Below are 25,080 nucleotides of genomic sequence, written 5' to 3'. Positions count from 1 at the left end.
ACAATTCTCCAGCATATCTCCCTGGTAATAAGTTATTTCTGGCATCAAGCTACTAGAATTAGAATCATATGGTTTACAACATCACCACCCCCATTTTACATTCTCTTTTTGGCCTACATTTTAATAATTTTATTTTATGCTCTGGAGTCAGGCTGACTTGGGTCCCTGACTAGGTTCCACCTCTGGCTTGACTCCAGTGAATTAACAGTATACATGTTGATTTTTTCATATCTTAGCTTATATGAGAATTTTTTCTTTTATAATAAAGATCCAATTCTGACCCAAGACTTACAAGGTACACAGATATATCTAAGTAAAAGACACACCAAGCCTCACCTAGCACAATAAGCTATAAGGGGCTTGAGAGTGTTGTCATTGCTACAAAGATCAGTTTCCCCTTACTATTTCTGTAACTGGACCCATGGTTGTCAATTTCCTTACTAATTTGTTCCCTTTCACAAAAGCTTCCCCTTTCTTTAGTGACAGTCTGAAGCTGAAAGGCACAGTCTACAAATCAAGTATTTAATGTTTTCAGAGCACACCTTCTCATTTTGCGTTCTTTATTATAGCTGACTTTTCCATAGTCCTATATTTAACTAATAGATTAGACATCACTGGTGTTATAAGGACTAAGTTTGTCAGAATTTGAATGCATGGCTCATTGATTATATCAACTAATTTTATGGAGCAAATACTCCCATTGTTTCTAGGCTGCCTGTGAAGGAGGAGACTATGGCCAAGAATTTGAGTTGATGGACTAAAAGGGGAAGGGTAGTAAGTCAATCGAAGGAGGTATCTGAGAACCCTTGTAAATCTTCCTCTAGGACTGCTCCGAGCCACATTACTATAAAGGGACCCCGAGAGCTCGAGACCTGTGATTACCCTCTAAGATGCAGGGGTAACAGGAGCAATCATTTGAAAATATTAAACAGCTGTATTTTCATTCCTCTTCTCAAAAGTCAGGTGATCTGGCTGCCATTCCCCCAGTTGAGCCCTAGGGAGAAGGGGAGGGCAAATTGCACTTTGGGAAGGAGGGTGCTGGGATGCAGGGAGAGAGAACAGGCAGGAGGAGAAAGGGAGGAGTCTATCCTTTCCAGCCCCAACTGAGTGTGGAAAGAAGGGGATGAAAGTAGGAAAAAGCAGGATCTCCCATCTTCAGGTTCCCAAAGGGAGCCTTTAGAGAGGTAGCGGCTTTGTTCTCAGCCTAAGGGACTTTCTCTTGTCTCATTTCCCATTTGCGACTCCAGGAAAAGACCCTCCTTAGGGAGCATCTCCCTAACACCTCCCTCCTCAAACAGGTGCAGCCCCAGAACAGTCAAGTCTAAAACCACTGGCCTGGTATAGTTAGGCAGAGGAACTAGGGAGAGGGAAGGGTATCAAAAGGCTAAATATTCACCCAAGAGATGGAGCTATTAAAAGATAGTCTAAACTGGAAGAGGTACTAAAACTGTGAACTGGTGACTTTAAAACCATTTCTGTTTCCCCACCCCTCAACAGGGTAAGCAGAATTGCACATATTGGTATAGAAAAAATATATAACTAAGCTAAAATGCCTGTGTACATCCACTGTGGATTCAAGTTTTGCCTTGTGTATATAGCTATACCTATAATAAAGTATATGCAGACCTTGTGCTACATCTCCCACTGCCCCATGGAGAAATGGCTCCTTTCATCAAGCACCAAGAGTAAAGTTGGGGCTCTGGAGTCAGGCAGACCTGAGTGCCCGGCTAGGTTTCACCTCCTGCTTGACTCTAGCAAGTTATTTTGCATTTTTAAGATTTGGATTCCTCATCTATGAAGTCAGTGTAATAATACTGGTTTTATAGTGTTGCCGTGAAGGTTAAGTTACATAATATATTTAAACAGTTAACACAGTGTCTGGCATATAGCAAATGCTCTTCACTGGTATATATTATTTTTTAACAATGTTAGGTATATCCTAAAATGCTCATTCATTCACTTTACACCTATAACTGGATTTCTTGTGTACTGGAAGCTGGCAAAGAAGGAGAAAAGTCCCAGGCTCTGTCCTTGAGGAGCTCGTTGTCGATTAAGACAAAAATATTGCTAATTATGATACAATATAATACTGTAATAATTGTACCACAGAGGGTGATATGGGACCATAGAAGATGAGCACCTAATTCAGAATGGAAACTGGCAAGTAGGTCTGGCAGTTACCCCAAAGAGCTATTACCTAAGCCTCGTGAATAATAATTATAACTTTTTTGTTCACCTCCTACGTGCCAGACAGAATGTAAGATTCCTTAGAGCAGGGACTTCAACTGTTTTGTTCACTGCTAGATCTGCAGTTCCTAGAACAGGGCCTGGCAGGTAGTAGGCACTAAGTGAATATGTAATCCAACCATTTAGTCAACAAATACCTGATTTGATTCTCAAAACAACTCTAATGACAAAATTGAGGCTGTAAAAGGAAAAGCAACTTGTTCAGGACTGGACATCAGGTTTTCTCAGCCCCTAAGTTCACATGCTTATCCAGTAGGCAGCCCTGCCATTTAAGAGAGGAATGCTGGTGCAGAGGGAAGATAAAGGACTCCTCAAGTAGATACGCTTAGGTACAGAGGTAGGAAAGGGTGTGATGTCTCTGGGAGACAGCAAGTTATTTAGTATGGACTCAGAATGGAGTACACAGTGGTAGGAGAGAGGGCAAGGACCAGGTGCAGAAAGATACTATGGCCAAGCTAAGGAGTTGACCTTAATTCCGAAGGTGCTTTGGAACTGAGAAGTGCTCCAGGGAAGGAAATTAATGGTGAAATTTGCATCAAGATTATCTGATGTTGGCAGGTATGGAGAATATATTGGAGATTAAAATGAGTCAGGGTGATGAAGGCCTAAACTAAGACAGAGGCCAAGGGGCTAAAAAAGAAAGCACAGATCTGAGATTTTCAGAGGGTATAACTTTCAGGATTTTCTGACTAACTGGATGTGGGCACAGATGTTGAATGGGGGTTAAGGGTGCATAGTAAAGTAGAAAGAGACATTTCAAATAAATCCTCGGTTTATGGCTTGGGTGACCAAGTGGATTATGGGACCACTTATCAAGCTAGGAAATACAGATTCAATTGCCCTTCTGGAAGAAAGTTTCTCATAATATGTTTTGGACACAGAGAAGTACCCATAGGACATCCCAGTGGTGACAATGAGTAGTCACTGGGATTCATGCATAGTGGGTGCTCATTAAGTGTTGAATAAGGAAATATGTGGGTCTTTGAGCTTCTGAGATATGTTTGACTTGGAGATTTGGAGGAAATAATTCAATTAGGTGATAATTGAAGCTGTGGGTGTTGACACCTCATTCAGGAAGAAAGAGAAGTCCTAGGATGAAATTCTTTAAAAGCTGAGTGAAAAAAAGTCTGCAAAAAGATTCTGGGAAGGATTTTGCATGGTGAGGCAAATCACAAGAGGGAGTGGTTTCACTGGGCCCAGGGGAGAAGCAGAGAGGAGGGCGAAGTCTCTGGGACCAAAAGTCACAGAAGTTTGAATCAAATAAGGCAGAGAAGTGTTCACTAATTTGATAAGGTGCCCTCAAAGGTACTTTTAAGAAGTTGGATTCCACACACGAAGAAAATAAAGATAGCTTTAGCAAGTAAGGAAAGCTGCAATTCTTTGCAAAATTACTGGTATTCTAATCTAGCACAGATATTCAAGGAAGGAAGAAATATTAAATCCAGGATCATATATATATATAGTATCAGCAACTAACTAGAATCAACAAGTATTTGCATTAAAAAGCTCCTAGCAATATCTAAGGGCTCAATATATTCATTAATGAGCACCAGTTAGGCACCAAATAAACTGATTCTATCTCTGAGCCCCCATCCTAGTGGGGTCAAGACTTTCCGCCCCCCCAAAAAGGTCAAACAAATATTTAAAACTCTTGCTTGGAGAGCAGGGTTACTAAGGTGGACCCAGAGGACACACAGCCAGAGCCATGAGAATAACAGGCATAAAAGGAAGCCAGCAGCAGTCCCAACAAAGATCTGATCAAGGAAGATAGAACTGGGAACCAACCCAGATTTTAATTTTCAGAGTTCTTAGGTTGTAGCACAATCCCATTTCTCTTGAGACTCTGGCCAGAAAGCACTGATAATTGTGTATTGGCAGAAATCGTAGTCTCTCTACTTCTCTAGCCTGTGAGGTTCATCTAGAACAGGCATTTTGCGTCGCCTTGGATTTGAAAAATATCCAAAAAGAATAGCAGAGAATATATGAAATCATTAGCCAGGATGGATGTTAATCCTGATTCCACCCCAGAAGCACCTACTCATCACGAATGCCTTTTCCAAGTTAAAATGTGTTCGCTGCAGTTGATAAACACTACAGTCAAAGGCATTCACGGCTGCCGCACCACCTTAGATGGGGGCTTCCTTGACTGTTATCACCTCCGAATGCAGACAGAAGATTCCACTTAGCTGTTCCTATTGCTGTCCTGGGAAAAGTAATTTTTCCCATGTGTATGTCCTAGGACATTTCCCAGTAGGGAATGACAGGAACTGCTTATCAATCAATGATTTAATATATGCTTCACACTCAAAATGATAGCAGGGCATAAATATATGATTGGTCAGCCAGGGACACTGGCCCTGAAATCATACTGGTGACACAGAAATGTATTTGAGAGTGGTTCTTGCTCACCACCTTAACCCCATAGAAGATTTTATTAGTTCTTTCTTCAGATCCACTGAGAATGGTATGATTATGTATATGTCTCCTGGCTTTTGGTAACAGCATTTTATTTAAGAAAAACAGGTGAATATATTTTCTCCTTGATGAAGGAATGCTCTTCAAAGCCAACCTGAACAGGCGTGCTCCTCCAGGATTGACTTTTGAGTTACTTGTCTCTGCATATTATTTATCAGCAATGCTGATATCTGCACACGGCAGCATCTTGCAAGCCTCCTCCCGATGTGCTGGTAAAACGGCAAGGTTTCCTTAATGTTAAAACACAGAACATGCCACTGCCTAAGATTTCCCAGTGTTGGAATTTATTTTCTACTTTGATTTTTCTTGGATTTTCTCAAGCTTGGGCTTAACTTTGTGGAAAAACTCATAGAACATAATGGGGATGCAATTTGAAAACACAGAGCATTATGATTTCTGTGATCATTCAATCAAATCTGTGCAATGTGAGGTCTCACTCTATTAAAAATGTGCTTTTGAATTATACCATCTGGTTAAATTTAAGAGCTTTAAATATGTTTTCCATAAAAATACAAAGTGATAAATGTTATAATTGAAGAATGTATTAAGTATCACAGGAATATAGAAAAGAAAGTAACCATGTCTGGAGAAATAGAAAAAGCTTCACCAAGGCAGTGATATTTATTTGTATTAGGGCTCAATCATTCATGCAACAAATATTTATTGAGCACCTACTATGTGCTAGGAATAATTCTAGGCACTGAAAATATAGAAATTAACAAAATATAAAATGTCCTGCCTTCACGAAACTTACACTTGAGTGTATGAGTGTGTGTTGCGAGGTGGAAGGGGGGGGGTAGCCTTAGGATATGAGGTCAGAAAGATCACAGAGGGACCAGAATGTTCAGGGCTTTGAAAGCCACTATAAAGACTCTGGCTTAAAACCAGTTAGAAACCATTAATTTGTAGTAGTGTTAGCAGTGTCTGTTGGCACAGATGTGAAATTCTAGTAATAATGACAATAATAATGGCAATAGCAATACCTAATGTTCACTGAGTACTTTTTAGTGGGCCAAATGCTATGCTTTAATTGAGTAAGTATTTTAATCCTCACAGAAACTTATGAGGAAGGGGAGGTTTTAAATCCCATTTGTCAGAGGAGGTAACTAGTGAAATAACTTCACCTGATCACTAGCCAGGAAGTAGCAAACTCAGCGCGAAACACACCGGCCAGTGTCAAAGCTGTCATTCTTCCTAACAGCCTGCCTTCCACTGGGGTCTGCTAACACCTGGGTGCAAGAATGCAGAATGCAGAGTGCAGAGTGCAGAGTGCAGAGTGCAGAATGCATAATGCACCGCTGGGGAGGAGCAGGGACCAGACGCCAGAAGGCCACAGAAGCAAGAGAATGTGGATTGCTGCCCTGAAGGCGACTCAGTCTAGGGAGCACCGAGGTGAAGCCAGAAAAAGGCAGCAGGCAGAGGAAATGAGGGGATGGGAGGCTGCAGGAGAGCAGTAATCGCAGAGGTTGGAAGGACAGGGGTTGTATATTACCCTTAGGGAAAAGGAAGGAGGAGGGAAGAAGAGATTCCAGGATTTGGCATTAGCAATATATGTTATTAACAAAGAAAAATAATTTTCTTACCCTTATTTATAGTGATTTTTTTTTCTGAGTAAGCCTCGACTATTAATGTCCATTTCTTTGATATCTTCCAGAGGGGGAAGAGACCACAGGCCATTTTTTTGGTATTTGTTTTCAAAGCTGAAATGTGCTTTCATTTTCACTATACCATCCAGCTACGGACATGCCTATTTGAATGCTCTCACTGAAATGTGTCCATACCCAAGTTCGTGAAATTCCTTTCTTTCATTCCCCTATCTTACTTCCATGTCCAAATAAGACATGCTGTTGAACTGACTAGGTAACAACTAAAGTAGGGTAGAGGGCATCGCGGGTGCAGTTGGGTGAAAAGGGTAATGAAAAGACTCTAGGTACCATTAACAAGTAATCTTCCAGAAGGCTCAGGAGCTGGGACACCGGGAGGAGGGGCCTCCTGAGCCTGGGGGTTCCCGGTTGAGTCTGCCGTGCATGGCAGCAGGGCCGTGGCTCACGGATGGCTCCTCAACCGCGTGTCGGGGGAACATGCGGCCAGCAGCTGGGAAGCAGTGTGAGTAATGCAAGAGAAATTCACCAATTTCTGACCTCACTTAAATAAAATTTTAAAAAAGAAATTAAAGAAGCTTACTTCATTAAAAAAAGAATGCAAATGGAAATTATGAAGACTAAGTTTCCATTAGGAACTTTTTAATTAGTGTTTATATTTTGTTTACTCATAACCCAATAATGTCAAGTATCTTCATGATCTCAATTCACATTCACCAAATATCCACAGGACATGAACATGAGGGCTCCAACTGCGGAGTGTAACATATAAACACATAAAGGGTCACCTTTAGGTGGCTTCTATTTAATCTCTATATGAAGGAATCGGGCCCCTAGGAAATCCGAAGGGATCTGTTTTAACAACACATAGGCATCCACAATGAGTTAACTGCCAGCTAATAAAGCTAGATTAATACTTGGGATTAACTCCCCTACCCAACCTGCTCTTCATACCCTCCCCTAACTCCAATTCCAGCCTCTTCAGGGAGGATGCTATCAGTAGTCAAGGATGCAATGGGATCATTATAAATGAGAAGTAATGACATGTAATGCAATGTGCATGAATTTTTATTATTTTGTCTTTCTCTCCTCCCGGGAGCTATTCACTCAAACCCTGTGATTCAGGTGGAGCTCAACAACTGCAATACTCCACCCTCCTCACACTAAGGGGTGGTTCAGAGCTAGGCCTGTGCCCAAGCCAGGCCACTTAGAATATTTCTCTAGAATTTTTAAAAATTAGAGCTGCAACATGTGTGCGTGTGTGGAGGGGGGAGACAGTATTTCCTTTAAGATCGCATGTTAGAATGAAGAAAATATAGTACAAATTGCTAGGTAGGAAAAAGAAATGAAAAAGCATCTAATCCAGAAAAGAAGAAATAAAACTGTCACTATTTGCAGATGACATGATATTGTACCTATAAAAAAAAAACAACCTAAAGACTGCACCAAAAACTGTTAGAAATAATAAATTCAGTACAGTTGAAGGATACAGAATCAATATACAAAATTCTGTCACACTTCTATACACTAAGTGAACTATCAGAAATAAATTAAGAAAACAATCCTACTACAATTGCATCAAAAAATAATAAAATACCTAGGAATAAACCAAAGACATGTACATTGAAAACTATAAGGCACTGATAAAAAATACTGAAGATGCAAATAAATGGAAAAATATTCCATGCTCATGGATTGGAAAAATTAATACTGTTAAAATGTCCATACTACCCAAAACGATCCCTATCAAATTCCAATGGCTTTTTTCACAGAAATAAAATAATCCTAAAACTTATAAGGAAAACCACAAAAGACCCCAAATAACTAAAGCAATCTTGAGAAAGAAAATAGAGGCATCTTCCAAATTTTAAACTATATTACAAAGCTATAGTAATCAAAACAGTATGACATTGCCATTAAAAACAAACTCATAGATAAATGGAACAGAATAGAATGCCCAGAAATAAACCCACACATTTATGGTCAATTAATTTATAACAAAGGAGCCAAGAATACACAATGGGGAAAGGACAGTGCCTTCAATAAATGATGTTGGGAAAACCGAAGGGCAACATGCAAAAGAATGAAACTGGACCACTATTTTACACCATACATAAAAATTAACTCAAAATGGATTGAAGACTTGAACATAAGACTTGAACCATAAAAGTCCTAGAAAACAACATAGGAGGTAAGCTAATCGACATTGGTCTTAGCAATGATTTTTGGGGTCTGGCACCAAAAGCAAAGGCAGCAAAAGCACAAATAAACAAGTGAGGTTGCATTAAACTACAAAGCTTCTGAATAACAAAGGAAAACAATCAACAAAACAAATGGGGGAAAATATTTGCAAATCATATATCTGATATTTAAGTATTCAAAGTATATAAAAAACTCATACAACTCAAAGAAACAAACAATTTGATTAAGGAATGGGCAGAACACCTGAATAGACATTTTTAAAAAAGACACAGATGGCCAATGGGTACTCAAAAAGGTGCTCAACATCACTAATCATCAGGAAAATGCAAATCAAAACCAGAATGAGATACCACCTGTTAGAATAGCTGTTATCAAAAAGACAAGAAGTAAGTGTTGGCAAGGATGTGGAGAAAAGGGAAGTCTTGTATATTGTTAATGGGAATGTAAATTGGTGCAGCTATTATGAAAAACAGTATGGAGGGTCCTCAAAAAATTAAAAATAGGTCTACCTATTATCCATCAGTTCCACTTCTGGGACTTTATCTGAAGGAAACAAAAACACTAACATATATATGAACAAAAAGTTATATGAACTCCTCTGTTGATTGCAGCATTATTTATAATAGCCAAGACATGGAAACAACCTAAGTGTCCATCGAAAGACAAACGGATAAAGAAAATGTGGTGCATATACAATGGAATATTATTCAACCATAAAGAAGAAAGAAATCTTGCCATTTGCAGCAAAATGGATGAACCTTGAGGGCATTATGCTAAGAGAAATAAATCAGAAAGAGAAAGAAAAATGTCACATGATCTCACTTATGTTGACTATAAAGACAGACAAACTCATAGATACAGAGAACAGATTGGTGGCTGCCAGAGGTAAGGGTGAGAGGTGGGTGAAATGGGTGAAGGGGGTGGGGTCAAAAGGTACAAACTTCCAATTATAAAATGAATAAGTCATGGGGATATAACATACAACATGGTGCCTACAGTTAATAATACTGCATTGTAAATTTGAAAGTTGATAAACAATCTTGAAAATTCTCATCACAAGAAAAAAGTTGTAACTGTGTGGTGATGGATGTTAGTTAAACTCATTGTGGTGATCATGTTGCATATACAAATATTTAATCTTTATGTTGCACACCTGAAACTAATATAATGCTATGTCAATTATATGTCAATTAAAAAAGAAAATGTAGTATGAATTATATATTTACTATAATTTGAACAGAATAGTAGAAGTAGAAAGTGGTCATGGTCTGGATTAATATAGACTAGAATTTGAAGCCAGATGCTGGTACTTACAAGTTGAGTAACCTCAGGTAATTACTTCTCTTAGCCTCGGTTTCTTTATCCAGAAAATGGGCATAATAAGATTTACAAGGCATCATTTTGAGATATAAAACTAGATTCCCCCTTTATCCACTGGGGCCATAGCTTTTGACACTCTTCCCTTCCAAAAGTTACATCTATTTCTTCTCCCCTTGAATCTGGGCAGGCACTGTGAGAGCTTTGAGCAATAGGTTTTGGTAAAAATGATGCCAACCAGTTCCTAGCCTTGACCTTATGATGACTGAGAGCTTCTGTATTGGTCACCTGGAAGCCAGCTGCCCTGTAAGAAGATCAATCACCCTGGGACCACCAAGTTCCAAGGCTCCAAACATGACTGCAGAAGCCACCATAGCTGAAGGTGACCACTATGTGGACCAGAGACAAATTGCCTAGCCAAGACCTTCCTGAATTCTTGATCCATAAACCCACAGTTTTTTAGGTTATTGAGTGTCCATTAATGAGTGGGGTAGTCTGTTATGCAGTAATGGATATCAGCAATACCTTGTTGGTTCTCTATAATGAGTCACTCCAAAACCAGTGGGTTACAACAATAGTAACTATTTTATTATCTCTCATTCTGGAAGGTGAATGGGCTAAACTAGGTGGTCATCACTTATCTCTCACGCAGTTGTAATAGAAGGTGGCTGATTACTGAAGTCATCTTAATGGTTTCCTCAGTCTCACGACTGGTGGTTGCCTTTGCCTTGGTTGGGACCTCAGCTGGGGCTCTGGTGGAACACCTACACAGACCTGCTCATGTGGCGGGGTTCCCAGCACTTTCACCCCTAAAGGGCAGGCAGAAGAGCATGGCAGTTTCAAAATCTAGTCTTAGAAGTCATAGACCATAAACTCCTGTCATTCTTTGCTGGTCAAAGCAACCACAAAATTCCATCTGGATTCAAGAGGAAGGGATATACTCCACTGATACGCTAAATGGGAAGACTGTCAGTATCACCCGTATGGGACGCTAGTGTGATAACTACCTTTAGAAAATACATCCTGCCCCCCACACCTGGCTTCACCTTCTTACTCCCCATTTACTCATCATGGGGTTATTAAAGCAGGAATTTGAGAGAAGAAATCAGTGCTCAAGCGTTGTTTCAAAAATACACTTTTAAGCTCATGGCAGAGAGAATAACCTAGGAGAGTGTATGTGCCTTGAAATTCTGATTTTCAAGTATCAGTTTACAATCCTTGAATGACTCAGAACCTAAAGTTCATGGTGTGGGCCGTAAGACCGCACGACTAGTTGGAGCCTGTTGAAGTAGGAGCTGGCGAAGGCCCCCCAGAAGGGACCCTGCCTTTTCTCCTAATTCCAGCTTCATTCCATTGACAGGAGAAGGAATCCGTCCTTCATTTTCTATCAGCAAAGCCACATGGAGTTTTGTGGCTCACCACTCCTGGCACAGGAGTAGGAGGGGCCCGATGCAGGTGAAGGGTTTAGTGTGACACCAAGTTTTCTGCAGAGCAGCCGTATATTTCTGGGAGGCTGGCGGGACACACCTGACCCTATGTGGTAGCGACAGCAACATCAGCAGAAAATAGGCCTCTTCTGCTGACAAGGTCGATTTTTTCTGAGGTGGAGTTGCCATGAGAGCAACTTAAAAAAAAAATAAAATCTCCATTGTTTCCAGAAGCACCTTGTAAAAATGTGGTGTGGTGTCTTTAGTCATCACTGCATTCTCTCAGGAAATAAAGGCAGATTAGAGGCAGAAGCAGAAATTAGGTTGGCGCCATTGGTTGGGACAACGCGCAGTGCATTTAATGAGGAAGACTCTCCCCTGTGGCTCCCTCACTTCCACATCTCCTGCTTGAAGTGGACCCGGAGCCAGCACTCAGTTTTGAGTCTTCAGAATCGTTGCCCTCCCTCCCCCGAGTCTAATTTGGTCACTGTACCTGTTCACAAAAGGGCACACAGGCCCCTTCCTTTCCTCTCCCACCCCAACACTCCTGCAGAATACCACCTGGGCCTAGCTTATGGGGCTCTCTGGAGAGGTTTCCTTGCTTCCCGCCTCTCTTACTTCTCGATGCTTCTGACATACTGTCATGAAATCGATCTTTCCTCCCTTTTTCAAAAGTCTTCAGTGGTTCTCTATGAAGTTCAGTATAAAAATTCCAAGTTTCCCTTTTGGTGCTTAAAGCCTTATGCAATCTGACTTCCCTTGAATAAATACTCCCACCACATACAGTAAGGATATGGTTTAACTTGGTTACCCCTTAACTTGGAATGCTAGTTTCCCTGTGAAGCTAAGGAGAGGATGGCAACTCAGTCAGATGAATTATGATGTAAATATAACAGTATCTGAGTTGTTCTCTCCTTAGAGTCCCTGTCCATGCAGGACCAGGGGAGTGAGCCAGGAACATTCAGCCCCTGCCATCGCATCTTCACAACTGCTCTGACTAATCAGATTACATCATTAGAGTCAGAATCACTATGTTTCAGCCAATTAAATTATCAGCTTAAAAAAATTCATAGGTGATTATTGCTCGAAAGAAATAAAGAATCATAGCGTCGCTGTGGTTTCCCTTGTCTGGTTAGAACAAAGTTCCGCGGAGGGTAAGTGGTGAGGCCGGATGACAAGACCCCATAAAGTTTCTCTGGCTGGTCGCTTACAATTGAACACAACCTGCTGAACAGCAGCCCTCACATTCTGCACGCAAAACACTCGGCTCTGGGTAAAGTAAATCATTCCATAAGTGGTCTCCTCCCACATTCACCAGACTTGAGAAGAGTTCCTGAAGTTTGGACACAGTGCTGTGGAGCGGAGCCAATAAGCTTCTCAGCGGTTATGAAACAGCTGCAAATCCATGCTTATGACATGCATTCTACAAATCCTATACAAAGGCCACATTCAGATCAGAAGGAGACAGTACAGCTTTGCTGGCGCTAATCAAGGTGTGAGGCTTAATTTCATTAAAGAAACGTAAGAATAACCCCCTAATGTTGCCTAATGATGCAATTCTAAAATGTGTAATTAACCCGTATTACTTTCCCTATTTTATTTTCTCCACTCTCCCTCCTCCAAGCAAAAGAATCATTTACTTCCATCCTTTAAATCCATCACTCTAGCCATCCATAGCATGGAGGAAAAAATCCAGCCACGGACCAACACAAAAAGTCTGTCCAACCTCTCAGAACTTTTGCACAGTTTTACCTGGCAAAAGGCAATGCCCTAGTGCGAGGAGAGACACTGCTGTCCGTAGGATTGTCTGTGGTAGAAAGGAAGATACGAAATTTACTGAAAAGCTCTTTTTCTGATTCCCCTTGAATATCAATCAGGTAAATGTGAGAGCCAAGTTTTCTGCATGATTTTAGGCACAATTATAATTCCCTTCAACATGGGAAGTGGGGGTTAAGTGAACTTTTGGATCGTGTTCCACAGATCTTGATAAATTTCATTAAATTTGGCATTCTTGGTTCCATTCGCTAAAGAAAAGCATGTTTTATAGTTATCGGTAGATTTCAAGTATTTTTTTTTTGTATAAAATGCTTTGTTCTACTACAGTCTGAAAAATGTACCATTTATAGTCTAGAGGCTTTCGGCAAATAATTGCAAAGGATGCTCCATGAGTGAGGGGCGGTGTCAGAGCGCGAATGAAAGGAAGAGGGGCCCGAAGAATTCATAACTTGCAAGGGGGCTTGAGAAGATCTCTGTTCTTCCCAGCCTCAAGTTAGAAGTTTAAAAACTTCTGGTAAATAGGATCAAGATGGGAAAGTTGTTAAAATCCCAGCTCTTGGTAGCAGAGCAGGATTAGCAGTTCACTGAAAACTCAACAAATATTCACAGCCCTGGAACTCTGAGTGCTTCCAATGCAATAAAACCCGGGCACTCACCCCCTGCCAGAAGTCATATCATTGAAAGATATCTGATAGAGCCAGCACATACTGTCAGCCTGAAGCATCAACTCTTTTTTTAATATATATATAAGAATAAAGCTTTTTTTTATATAAAGGTTTCGATTAAAAAACTTAACTTATTCTTTACTGTGGCCTACGGTGGTTCTTTACTGTGATGTACTCAGCTTTTGTGATTAGATAAAAACATTTGGATTATCACATTCTTATGATGACAAATATTTGGTCATATTACAAATATCACCTAATAAAATGGCTATGTTTTCACTTTTCACCCAGCCTGGAGAGATACTACTGGGTAAGAAACATCAAGGCATCAGTAAATTTAAAAATAAGTGTATTATCCTGGGTATCATTTTTTTAGTAGCTTCAGTTCAGATTACCTAATCAATGAGTCTGAAAATATTGTACATCTTTATTTCCCCTTTTTACATCCATCTGTTCAAATACCTACCCAACCACAAAATCCTATCAATTCTTTTCCAGTTGCCTCTTGATTTTTCTTTTTCTTTCCAAATTCATATAATCAGAAATTAAGACAAATGCAATAGCTTTAAGAGTCTGTCTTTTCTGCTCTCCTTTCCTTCCAATTATTCTATATGTGAATTTATTGTTTGTAATTTATAGAATATGCACATGTTAAGAATTTGAGGACTACAAAATGTATAATATTAAGAGCAAACATCTCTCTTACTACTTTCCTTCACCACAGTGCCATTTTCAAAAATTAATGTTTTTTAAACTATTTATTTTTAGTTCTTCTGGGGATACAATTGTATCTCTAAAGGTTCAGGTATATTCTATTGATTTGTCAACACAATATAAAAATATAGATAAAAGTAGTATCATTTTCTACTAAGAAATTCAACATGCTTCTATCACTTCTTACCTCCCCTCTCAATTATTGGTAATATTTTAAAATTATTCTAGTGGTTATCTTTACAACTTTAACATTCTTAAAATTCTATTTCTTGACTCATTCCAAGGAATACTGACTGTCCATTATATGCTTCTTCAACGTTTTCTGCCTTTAATAGCGTGGTTTTACTATTATGTCTCTTTTATTCCTTATATTTACATTATGTTCTATGAATATAGTTAAGTCTTCCCTATTTTGACTATAGATTGCTACTAAAGCTGAAGTTTAGTAAACAGTATTTATGATTATGTAATTTCTTCTATCCAAAACCAAGTGGTATTACCTTCCATAGAGAAGGAAATACTCTCATTAAATCTTGCAATCAGAATAATGTTCTAATGAAAGCGTCAAGGCCAAATGGATTCTCTGTTCACATGCCATTAGTTCAAAAGCCTGCTTAATTTTAAGATTAAACTTGAATGTTAACATATCTCTATAGTTGACATCTGTATTGATAGTTTTTTCTAGTGCTTTTAATTACTTTTCTTTAATCCTCACACAAGGATATTTTTTCCATTGCTTTTCAGAGAGAGGAAGGGAGAGAGAGAAGCATCTGTGTGAGCGACAGACACATAGGTTGGTTGCCTCCCGCACGCGCCGGGACTAGGGCTGGGATGGAGCCTGCAACCAGGGCACATGCCCTTGGCCAGCATCTAAGCCGGGACCCTCCAGTCCACGGGCCCACGCTCTAACCACTGCGCCAAACTGGCTAGGGCTTAACTACGTTTTTTGACAGAAGAAACATACCATGGTATTATAAAAATACATAGATCCTAGATCTAAATTTATATCATAGAATATGACATTTTTCAAGATATTTTTCATAGAACCCACTACCTAATTTGGACTGATATCTTCGATATTACTCCTGGCATCCTATTTCCTATAATGGGGCTCTTCCATTAGGTCCATAGTTTTTTAGATGCTATGTTTTCCCTCTCTTTTACATTTTCCTGGAGCACCTCTTTAAGTTACTTTTTGAGAGGCAAGAGGGGTAAGTTTTTAAAGCCTTTTCATGTCAAAAAATGCCTATTTGCTCTCATACTTTGATAGCTGGGCTGAGACTAGAACTATAGCTGCAAAATCACTTCCCTCAGAACTTGGAAAATGTGGCTGCACTGTTTTCCAGCCTCCAGCATTGTTTCCCAAAACTTATACCATTCAGCTGATCCCTTCCGTGGGCAATCTTCTGACTTTCCACCCCAGGATCTCTAAGACCTCTTTTATCCCAAACCTAGATAGGTTTGGGTTTTATAATTTATCCTACTCAACATTCAGTAGCCTCTTAATCTGAATCTTTATGCTTTTATTTCTTTGTCTCCAATGCCTTCCATTTTCCCCCTTAAAGGTACTTCTGTTAGGCCATTTAGATCACCTGCCATCTCTCTAATACTTTTCTCACGTTTCCCATCTCCTCCCCTTTTACTTTATATTCTGAAATACACTTTAGCCGCATTCAGTGATCCCTTTTCCTGATTTTTAACTTGATAATTAAAATTTTAATTTGCAAGCACCGTTTTCAACTGCTTCTTATCCGCAGCCACTTTTGGGGGTGGCAGAAGGGATGGTGTTTAATGGATGCAATACTTTTTGTGCTAAGGATATTATTTTTGTGTGCTTTCTTCTGTTCTCTGTATTATTTTCATTGGTATTATAATTCTGTGAATTAACTGTCCTTTTAAAATATTTTTTCTCTTTTGCTTTTAAAAATTTAGCTAGCAAAATAATCCTATCCCTTTTCCTTCTTCTAGAAGGTTGTCAATTTCTGATCCCCATTAATGCTTCCAGAACTACCAGATTTGTTCTTTTTAAATTCTGTTATTTCAATTGAAGATCTGGAGAGAAGGGAAGCAAAACTGTGTGTTTGGACTATTATCTTAAAACGAAACACTGACTTTTCTAGAGAGTATTTGTATCATGTTCAATAGCTTAGTGTGGCATCTGGCACTCTGCACAGTTTGACTCCAGCTAATCTTTCTCTTTCCAGTATTCACGTGAAAGAATCAGTCATCCCTCACCCTCCTGAGATGGTTTATGCTCTGTTCCTTGTACCTTTTGACTGGTGGCTAGAGGTCCTTTTTTCTCCTTTCCACCTAGTCATGTTTTACAAAGATAGGCTCAGCTCAACCTCTACCCCTCCTGAAGCCTTCATGACCATCTTGGGGTAGCCAAAATTCTGTTATTTAACAACACTCACATTTCATCTAGGTCAACGATTCTGTTCTTTGCTCCAGCAATGTCAAATTTCCTGACCCATATATTCTACCATTTTCGCCCTGAAATCCAAAATACTTTTACCTCAGTGGAATGAAACCTTCAAAGCACTGCTTCATGTTTTGATATCTTACTACACAATAAAAAATATCAAAGTTTTTGCTGAGATGCTGTTTTAAAAAAAATAAAGTTGTGTGCCTGAGTTAGGCAATTACTATGTAATGTTTCCTTGAGCAGGAGGCAAGAGTGGTTGGATATTATTTCAAGACACCTATAATTGTTATTCCTAGTGGGAGACAATATCGTCATTACACAATGTTCCAAGCACTCAATTCATATATTTTGACAAACCAAGTGCAGTTTTTCTCTCAGCCAGATACCAGAAAAGGATACTAATGGTTCAGGCCAGCTTATGAGCCAAGGTAATGTTGCGTGAGTGGCATCACCTCACACGGGCCTGAAACGTATCACTCCCCAAGAGCAAAAATAAAGTTAGAGACAGGAGTCCCATGAGAGAAACTCTACCAAGCGGATATCATATAGCCCAGTCATTGCCTTCAAAAATTATAACATATCAGCATTTTGAAATGCCACGGTGCCGTGAAGGCTTGATGCCACACTCCAAAGCAGGGGTCTGAAGTGCTGGAAAATACAAAACCCGCGAGGCTTAGAACCTAGTCGCCTAGGGAGGGGCTCTGAAGTTTACCTTGACCTTTACCGTTCGTGTTTCATAAGGCAGTTTGCTATTAACCTGATAATCTGTGATTCATTTGAACTGCTTTCTTGAAGCCTGAAACATGACTAACTTTAGAACAGAGACAAACACGTCAGTGCATGCATTTTAGCACAATGATGTCTGAGGTGAGGGATGCTGAAAATCTGTGTCACACGCAGCACGCGTCACTGAGCACCCTGACGCCAAGCAAGTTTAATAGACTTATACAGAATGTGTACAGAAGCACATATTGAGTGTCTGAAGTGTGGGGGAGGGTGACAGTTAAAATGCATCATCAAATATTATGTTTTGGAAGTTAAAAATTATATATGTGAAAAAAATTAAACCTAAGGTAATATCCAATCTGGCATTTCATAGTGTAACAGCTGTATTCACAGGGGATGTGGGAACCCAGGTGTGAGACTGCCAGTCAGGGGTATTGTTTAACCAGTTATGACCTATTAGTTTAAAGCTACCCAAGTTAGCTTTGAAAACGACTCCATACATCAAGCAATGGCAATAATAATATGTCAACTCTATAGGCTATTCTACAGACTTTAACACTACAATCATGAACCGTGTGGCAGTGTGGAAAACTGCTGGACAAAGTTAAAAAGCAGCCTAGTGAAATACGGCAAGGTAGGTTACAACTATGTAAAACTGTGAGAAAGGACTAGAAGGGAACAAAACCAAATCATTTGTTAGGGCAGGATTATAGGTGATTTGCTTTTTATGATTTCCACTATCATTTTCAATGATGGAAATTTTGGAACTACTACAGAAGTAGAAGAAAATATACACGTGAGAGACATTTGAGAAGGAACGCAGGCAGCAGCTGGGCTCCGGGAGATGTTTACTTAAATAATTGTAAGTAATCTAATATATTTCTTATACAACATAAGTATAGGTAAGTACCAAGTGGCTTGAGACTTTTACCTCAATGGTAACTAGGATGCTGAAATATGTCTTTGTTTCTTGAGTAATTTTAATCCAAATGAGCAATTGTACATCTATGACACTAATAGTTGTAATTCCATGAAGGGGTAATCTATAATCAACATGACTGAAGTGCTTTGAGGCTAGGGAGGACAGGAAGGCAAAGGAGGAGCGGAGGGATACAGGTACAACTTCTGAGATAACCAGGATTAAACTCTCTCTCTCTCTCTCTCTCTCTCTCTCTCTTAAGTCATTTGCCTTCCATAACCTCCACTCTACCTACAATCCTACCCGAAGCTTTCCTGCTTCATGGGTAGTTCCAAACGTGCGTATCTGGGTGTGAGTGCTGCTTGTGGAAATAACTTTGGATTCACACCTGCTTGGGTTCTAATCTTGCCTCTACCACTTACTAGCTATGTGCCTTGAACAAATTAGTAATCCCTCTGAAACTCAGTTTCCTTATCTACAAAAAGCATAAGCAAGTTTCACAAAAAGCATGAGCAAGTTTCAGATAGGACATAGAAAGATTGAGACAATGTATATGAAGTTGCCGAGTACTTGTACCCAGTAGGCATTAAGTAAAGTTTGTTCTCTGTCTCACATTTTCCCCCCTTTGTAAAGAGGACTCTGGTGCTCAGTACTGGAGACAGTTTATATAGAAATGAACTCAAATCCACCTTGGCTGCAGGCTGTTTTCAGATCTTGTTCCCTCCCCCATAATTATCCTCACAGGGACCTGAGGCCAGGCCAGACTTGTGTGCACATCAAAGACCAGAGTGAGTTTCCTGGGGTGGCTCTATTTGTAAGTTGTACTTAAAGTTTCACTTCTGTCTAATCTGTCTTCAATACAGTAGCCACTGGACACTGAATTAATTAAAATTAAAATTAAGTAAAATTTAAAATGCATAAAAAATGTTCCTCAATCACATAGACAATTCAAATACTCAATGTGCACATGGGGCTAGTGGCTACCAAATATGATGGCATAGATACAGAACATTCTCATCAATCCAAAACATTTAGGAGTCTGCTCTCAAGTTCTGGGGCTATCAGTGGGAATAAGAAATGTCATAGGGTTAGTGCCCATCATCTTTGTTCATTAATTCTTTTATTTTTAATGACCTTTAGACCGGAAAACTAAACTCAGAGAGTAAAGGGGAGTAGAAACACATTTCTTGATTAGGGAGCCTCAATACACACAAGCATTCCAGGCACCAGCCTATGAGACATCAATAGCATTCTTTTCACATACCATAGCCCACTTGGAGAGAAAACTTTGATAAGATATGTGAACCTCAGTGACATGTTTGCTAGCTGAAATGAAAATACTTAACCTGATTCTAGGACTCTATGTAAAAGGCAGAAATCTCCTGTAGGAGACCTTGGGCTGAGACCTTGACTTTCTTGCACCTTGCACAGTGATGGGGCCATGGTAGAGGCTTTATATTTAATACATAATTCTTAACAAAAAAAAAGTTTATCCTAGGGCACTTCAAACACCCAGAAAAGTAGGAAAAAACTTATAATAGTATAATGTACACTCATTCCACCAGCTATATTCGGTAATTGTTAACACTTAGTCATATTTTCATCATCTCTCTATATTTGACAAATCATTTTAAAGTAAGTCACAGAAAAAAGTAAATGAATTCTTAAGTCTTACCAACATGCCCACAAATCATATACAATAAGCTACTGAAGAAAATAAGAACCATGAATAAAAACCTCTAAATCTCTACTTAAGCATAGTTAAGTGAAATTCAGATACAAGGACATGAAGCTCTGTACCAGATACTTTTAAAAAGGTACTCTCCGCCCCGCCAGCGTGGCTCAGTTGATTGAGCATCGGCCCATGAACCAGGTCACGGTGTGATTCCCAGTCAGGGCACAGGCCGGGGTTGCGGCTTGGTCCCCAGTAGGGGGCGTGCAGGAGGCAGCCAATCCATGTTTCTCTCTCATCAATGTTTCGATTTCTCTCTCCCTCTCCCTTCCTCTCTCTGAAATCAATAAAAAATATTTTTAAAAAGGTACTCTCATTCCATCATTTAATTCTCATGAGTCTTAGAAGGTAACCTCATTAATAAACAAAAGGAAATCTGGGAAGCACCAGTAGCTCAAGGAGGGAAGGAGAAACAAATAAATATTTGCTGAGTGCCCATGATGAACCTTAAATTATTCTGACAACAAACTCAAGAGGGAAACACTCGGTGAGGTCAAGTTAATGTACCCAGATCCTCAAGGAGGTAGGTGACAGATGTAGGAGTATGTTCCAAGTTTCCCTCTCTTTCCACTCACCTACTCATTACTATTTAAAATTTTAATTAAAAAATTTTAATTTAAAAGTTTTTTGCTGTGGCCTAAGACTGGTAAATACATATTATCATTTTTATATTCACAAGCAATGCTTATGCTAATTCTCTTTTTAGTTATTGCCCCTCTAGTAAAGATGACGCAGTAAGTATAGACCAAGCCTGTGAGAGTCAGATGCCAGGCTCTGGTGCCATGGCTTTGTCACCAAATGTCTGATGACAGGCTAGTCACTCAACCCTAGTCACCCAAGAATGTTCATCCATAAAATGAGTGAGTTGGATTAGATTATTATTCAGGTTCCTTTCAGCTGTTTCCAAACCAAAACACAAAGGCAACCCTGTAATTCTTAGTGCTTTGCTTTCGTCTTCAGTGGGCAAGGGGCAGGAGAGAGGCCTTGCTGATTCTGGCTCTAGGCTCTGCTGTGCGTCCTCAGTAAATGACTTACTGTGGGGACTAACTGTAAAATTTTAATGGAAATGTTGGTCAGGTCAGTCCAACTAGAAGGACCTTCAATCTTCCAGAAGCAGATTTCCTGCAGATTCTGACAATAATTGATGACGACTGTGCCAAAAGAGGAGTGACGAAAAAGCTCTCATCAAAGGACACCCCGTTTCATCCTACCCCCATGTATCCTCTGCCAGACGGGCCAACCTACTTATCACACCTATGATGATTTTTTAAAAGGCTCTCTCCACTAGAGAATAAGTTCTAAGAACTCCGTCTTCACCTTCCTATCCCTAGCTTTTAGTATTTGGCAATTAACAAATGTTTATGGAATAAATGGAAAACTTCGTTACCTCTGAGTATCTCAATCCAATTTACTTTCAAAACTCAGCTCAGATGCCATCTCTACCTCCCTCTCCCATCCCCAGCTCCAACAATATTTTACCTGTATTTCTCCTGTGGTGCATCTGATTTTCTAGATATTTCTGTGTATATCTTCATTCCCCAATAAGGTCAAATTCTCTGAGACAAGGAGCTATCTCTTGCTCACCACTGAAACCCCACCATTGAAACCCTACGATACCTAGTTCATAGTAGGCTCTCGCTCAATGTTTGTGGAATGAGCATATTATTCATTTATATATACACCAAAGCAATTAGCACAGTTCTTTACATAAAGACATTCAATAAGTATTACTGAAATAAATACTGTTGCTGATAAAGTAGTGGTGAGACCAGTACCCTCAAACTGCAAGTGTTTGTAAAGTACTCCAAACCTTTTGGGGAAAAAATACGGTGACTAGATTAAAGATCATAAAAATGATTATATCCTTTAATAATAATCCCATATCTGGGATTTTGTCCTAAGGAAATAGATGAACAAAACCAAAACCTAAAAAATCAAAACAAAACCCCAAAGGTAAACGGAACCAAACCAATGGAATCAAATCAACAACAATGTCTACAGAAAAATTAGTATAGCATTGTTAAGTGAAAAATTGGGATGTATTAGGCACATTGATATAATGCCATTCCACTATTCTAGTGATAGTTCCAAGGACGCAGGAGATGCTTGTTAGTATTGCTAAGTAAAATACAAAGTTCACATGCATTATGATATCCAGTGTAGAAAAATAGGAATACTTATGGAAAAAGCAAACATGCAAAAATAGAAAAACAGTTCTTTGGGATGGTGTTACAGGTGATCTTTTTTCCAAAGTTTCCTTTAAATGTATTGTTTTTATATAAAAACTTTGGTACAGTCAACATTAACCTTTCTTTAATGTGGCTCTGTTTCCTACAGACAGTTATCTAGTGTGGACCAAAGCATAAAATTAAGGTATCTACTAAACAGTTTTTACTCCAGTACTTAACTCTCGGATTCAGGGGGTACCTGAATGGGGATGCTGTTCTGTGCCATGAGCATAGAGCAGAGGCATGTTGTACACGGTGCAGACACAGGTTTGAATGGGAAGCAGCTAGGCCCAGCGAAGGAACCTCAGGACCCCAGACAACTGAGGGTGAGATGACTCGCTCGAACCATTAACACTTATTCCTGAGAGGGTTAAATAAAGAGGCGGCAACCCAGAAGGGAAATGCAGAGGAGAGGAATTAAGAATGGCTATCTTGGTTGTCTACCATTTCCTCTCCCCTTTCATCTGTTATCTCACAAGGGTCTGTAAACTGTGGCCTGTTTTAGCAAATAAAGTTTTATTGGAACACAGCCGAGCCCACTGACTTACGTATTGTCTGTGGCTGTTTCCACACTACAAGGAGTTGAGCAGTAGTGCCAGAGACTGCATGGCTCACAGAGCAGAAAATATTTACTGTGGCTCTGTACAGAAAAAGTATTTGTCCTGTAGCCCCAGATACATAAAGATGTTGATAAACACATATCCAATTTAAGTATTGGGCCACCTTTTCCTACTACTTTCTCTTCAAACATGCCAACCTGGAAGATAGGGCGGTCATATAATGTATCCTTCAAACTAAGATACTTTTGAGGGTGGAGGGGGTGCTAAACAGACCATACTCCAGCACAACAGAAGAAAACCAGGACTGTCCCACACACCAGACATAGGGGACCCCACTAGAAGGGCCGGTGGCACGGAGCAGGCTTCAAAGGGCACTCAACATCTGTTTTTATGTGAAAGAAAGCTTAGGAGACTCCTCTTCTTGGTTCCTCCTACTTCACTGCCCTCACGTCTCTCCACTTCCCTCTGTCCCAGCTCCGCCCTGGGGCCGGCTCAGGTCCTTGAAGAGTCCAGCTGTTTGGACACCTGTCGGGCGACGGTGTTTCCACTTTCATTAGAACGGAAAGGGAAAAATTTACTTGTCCTATTTAAATAAATTATTTCAATTTAATACAAATAATTTTGTACCTGCCTATTTCACCTGGTTTAATATCTAGGCAACTCCTTAACATTCTACTCTTCTTTAGGAGAATTTTAGATTTCTCTTCTAAAATAATGTATTTAAAAATGACCATCAACCATAGTGTTTATCATAAGAAAACCCCAACAAATATGGTATGTCATCCATTGATCTGAGCTTTTACTACTCACCAATACTTCATTTTATATATGTAATGAAGTATTATTCAGCCTTAAAAGAGAAGGAAATCTTGAAGAATTATCTCAGAGTGGAGTTTTAACTTTATCATTCCAGAATGAAAACTAAAAGAAAACACATACACCCCACCCTCCATTTTTATGCCCAGTAAAATGTTTTGCTGCTCTGGGGAAAAAAAGAAGTAAAACAGAAGATGTTTGGAACACCTTTGATGAAATCTGGGGCATTATACTTCGTGAGACTATTCTCTGAACAATAATGGCTCATAGCTTTGAAACCTCTGTGGATGGCTTTCCAAATATTGCCATCTGGTGGAATTTTAGTTAATTGTTCCTTTGTTCTAGGGAGCTCCTGAGATGAACCTTGAGACTCAGCGCCAGTGGGAAATAACTGAAGGTCAAATGATTGTGCCTTAAACACAAATCCCAAACTGAAAAAATGAGGCATCGCAGGTCTTCATCTCCTTTTCAAGGTACCCATCTCTCTCTACTGTAAAGTCAACAGAGCAGTTGCCTTGTTTTTAACAAGATCAAATAATTCCTTACGATTAGAAATGTCATGAGGTCATTTGACTATATCTTGATAGTCTTTTCCTCCACTTATCATCAATTAGATCTCTAAGAGTAAACTTTAATTGGCTCGACCATTTTTAGAGGAATTGCTGATAGCAGTTAATTAGCCCTCAGTACCTGTGGGAAACGGAATATAGTTTGAGAAATAATGTTTTAACAAAGCGTGTTTACTCAAATATTTGCTTTAGTTGCATAATGCAATTTTGAGAATAAATATGTTACAAAGGCATTAATAATACGCCAGTGTAATCTGTAAACAATTTAATCTGTAAGTCACACAACATAATTTATATTTAAACCTTACCTTGAGCATCCAGGCTCTCTCCCTGGCTGTCGAGATGAACTGTTCCTCTGGGAGATGGGATGCTGGGATAGTAAAAATGAAAAAAAAAAAAAAAATTAGGAACAAGCTTTTAATATGATGAAGACATAGGAGCAAAGAGTTATAATTTAGTTCACTGGGTGTGGCCAACAATACAAAAGGAAATTAAAGAAAACACATACACAAAATATCCAAATTCAGTTGATTTTACCATAAGAGAGATTAAACCAAACAACAGGGCTCTCAACCTATGCTATTGGATCTATCCTTAGGTCGATTTATTATAGTTTGTGAATATTTAGTATAATATCAGGTCTATGAAGAGAATTTTTACACGCCCCCCCCCCCCCCACAC

The 25,080-nt window shown here is 39.4% G+C and overlaps 1 protein-coding gene across 1 annotated transcript in view; it reads right to left on the bottom strand.

The window, feature by feature from the left end:
* MAPRE2 (microtubule associated protein RP/EB family member 2) overlaps positions 1–24,769 on the bottom strand; it is a 107,893-nt gene extending 83,124 nt beyond the window's left edge. Inside the window, exon 1 of the mRNA XM_016195951.2 lies at positions 24,708–24,769. The gene's annotated coding sequence lies outside the window, so the exon portion shown is untranslated. The remainder of the gene's footprint in view (positions 1–24,707) is intronic.
* Positions 24,770–25,080: the final 311 nt, after the last annotated feature.

The sequence above is a fragment of the Miniopterus natalensis genome, chromosome 7 (genome assembly GCF_054644295.1).
Source record: "Miniopterus natalensis isolate mMinNat1 chromosome 7, mMinNat1.hap1, whole genome shotgun sequence".
NCBI classification, from domain to species: Eukaryota; Metazoa; Chordata; class Mammalia; order Chiroptera; family Miniopteridae; genus Miniopterus; species Miniopterus natalensis.
Note: the sequence above shows the minus strand (reverse complement) of the source record. Positions and strands in the feature narration are given on the sequence as shown.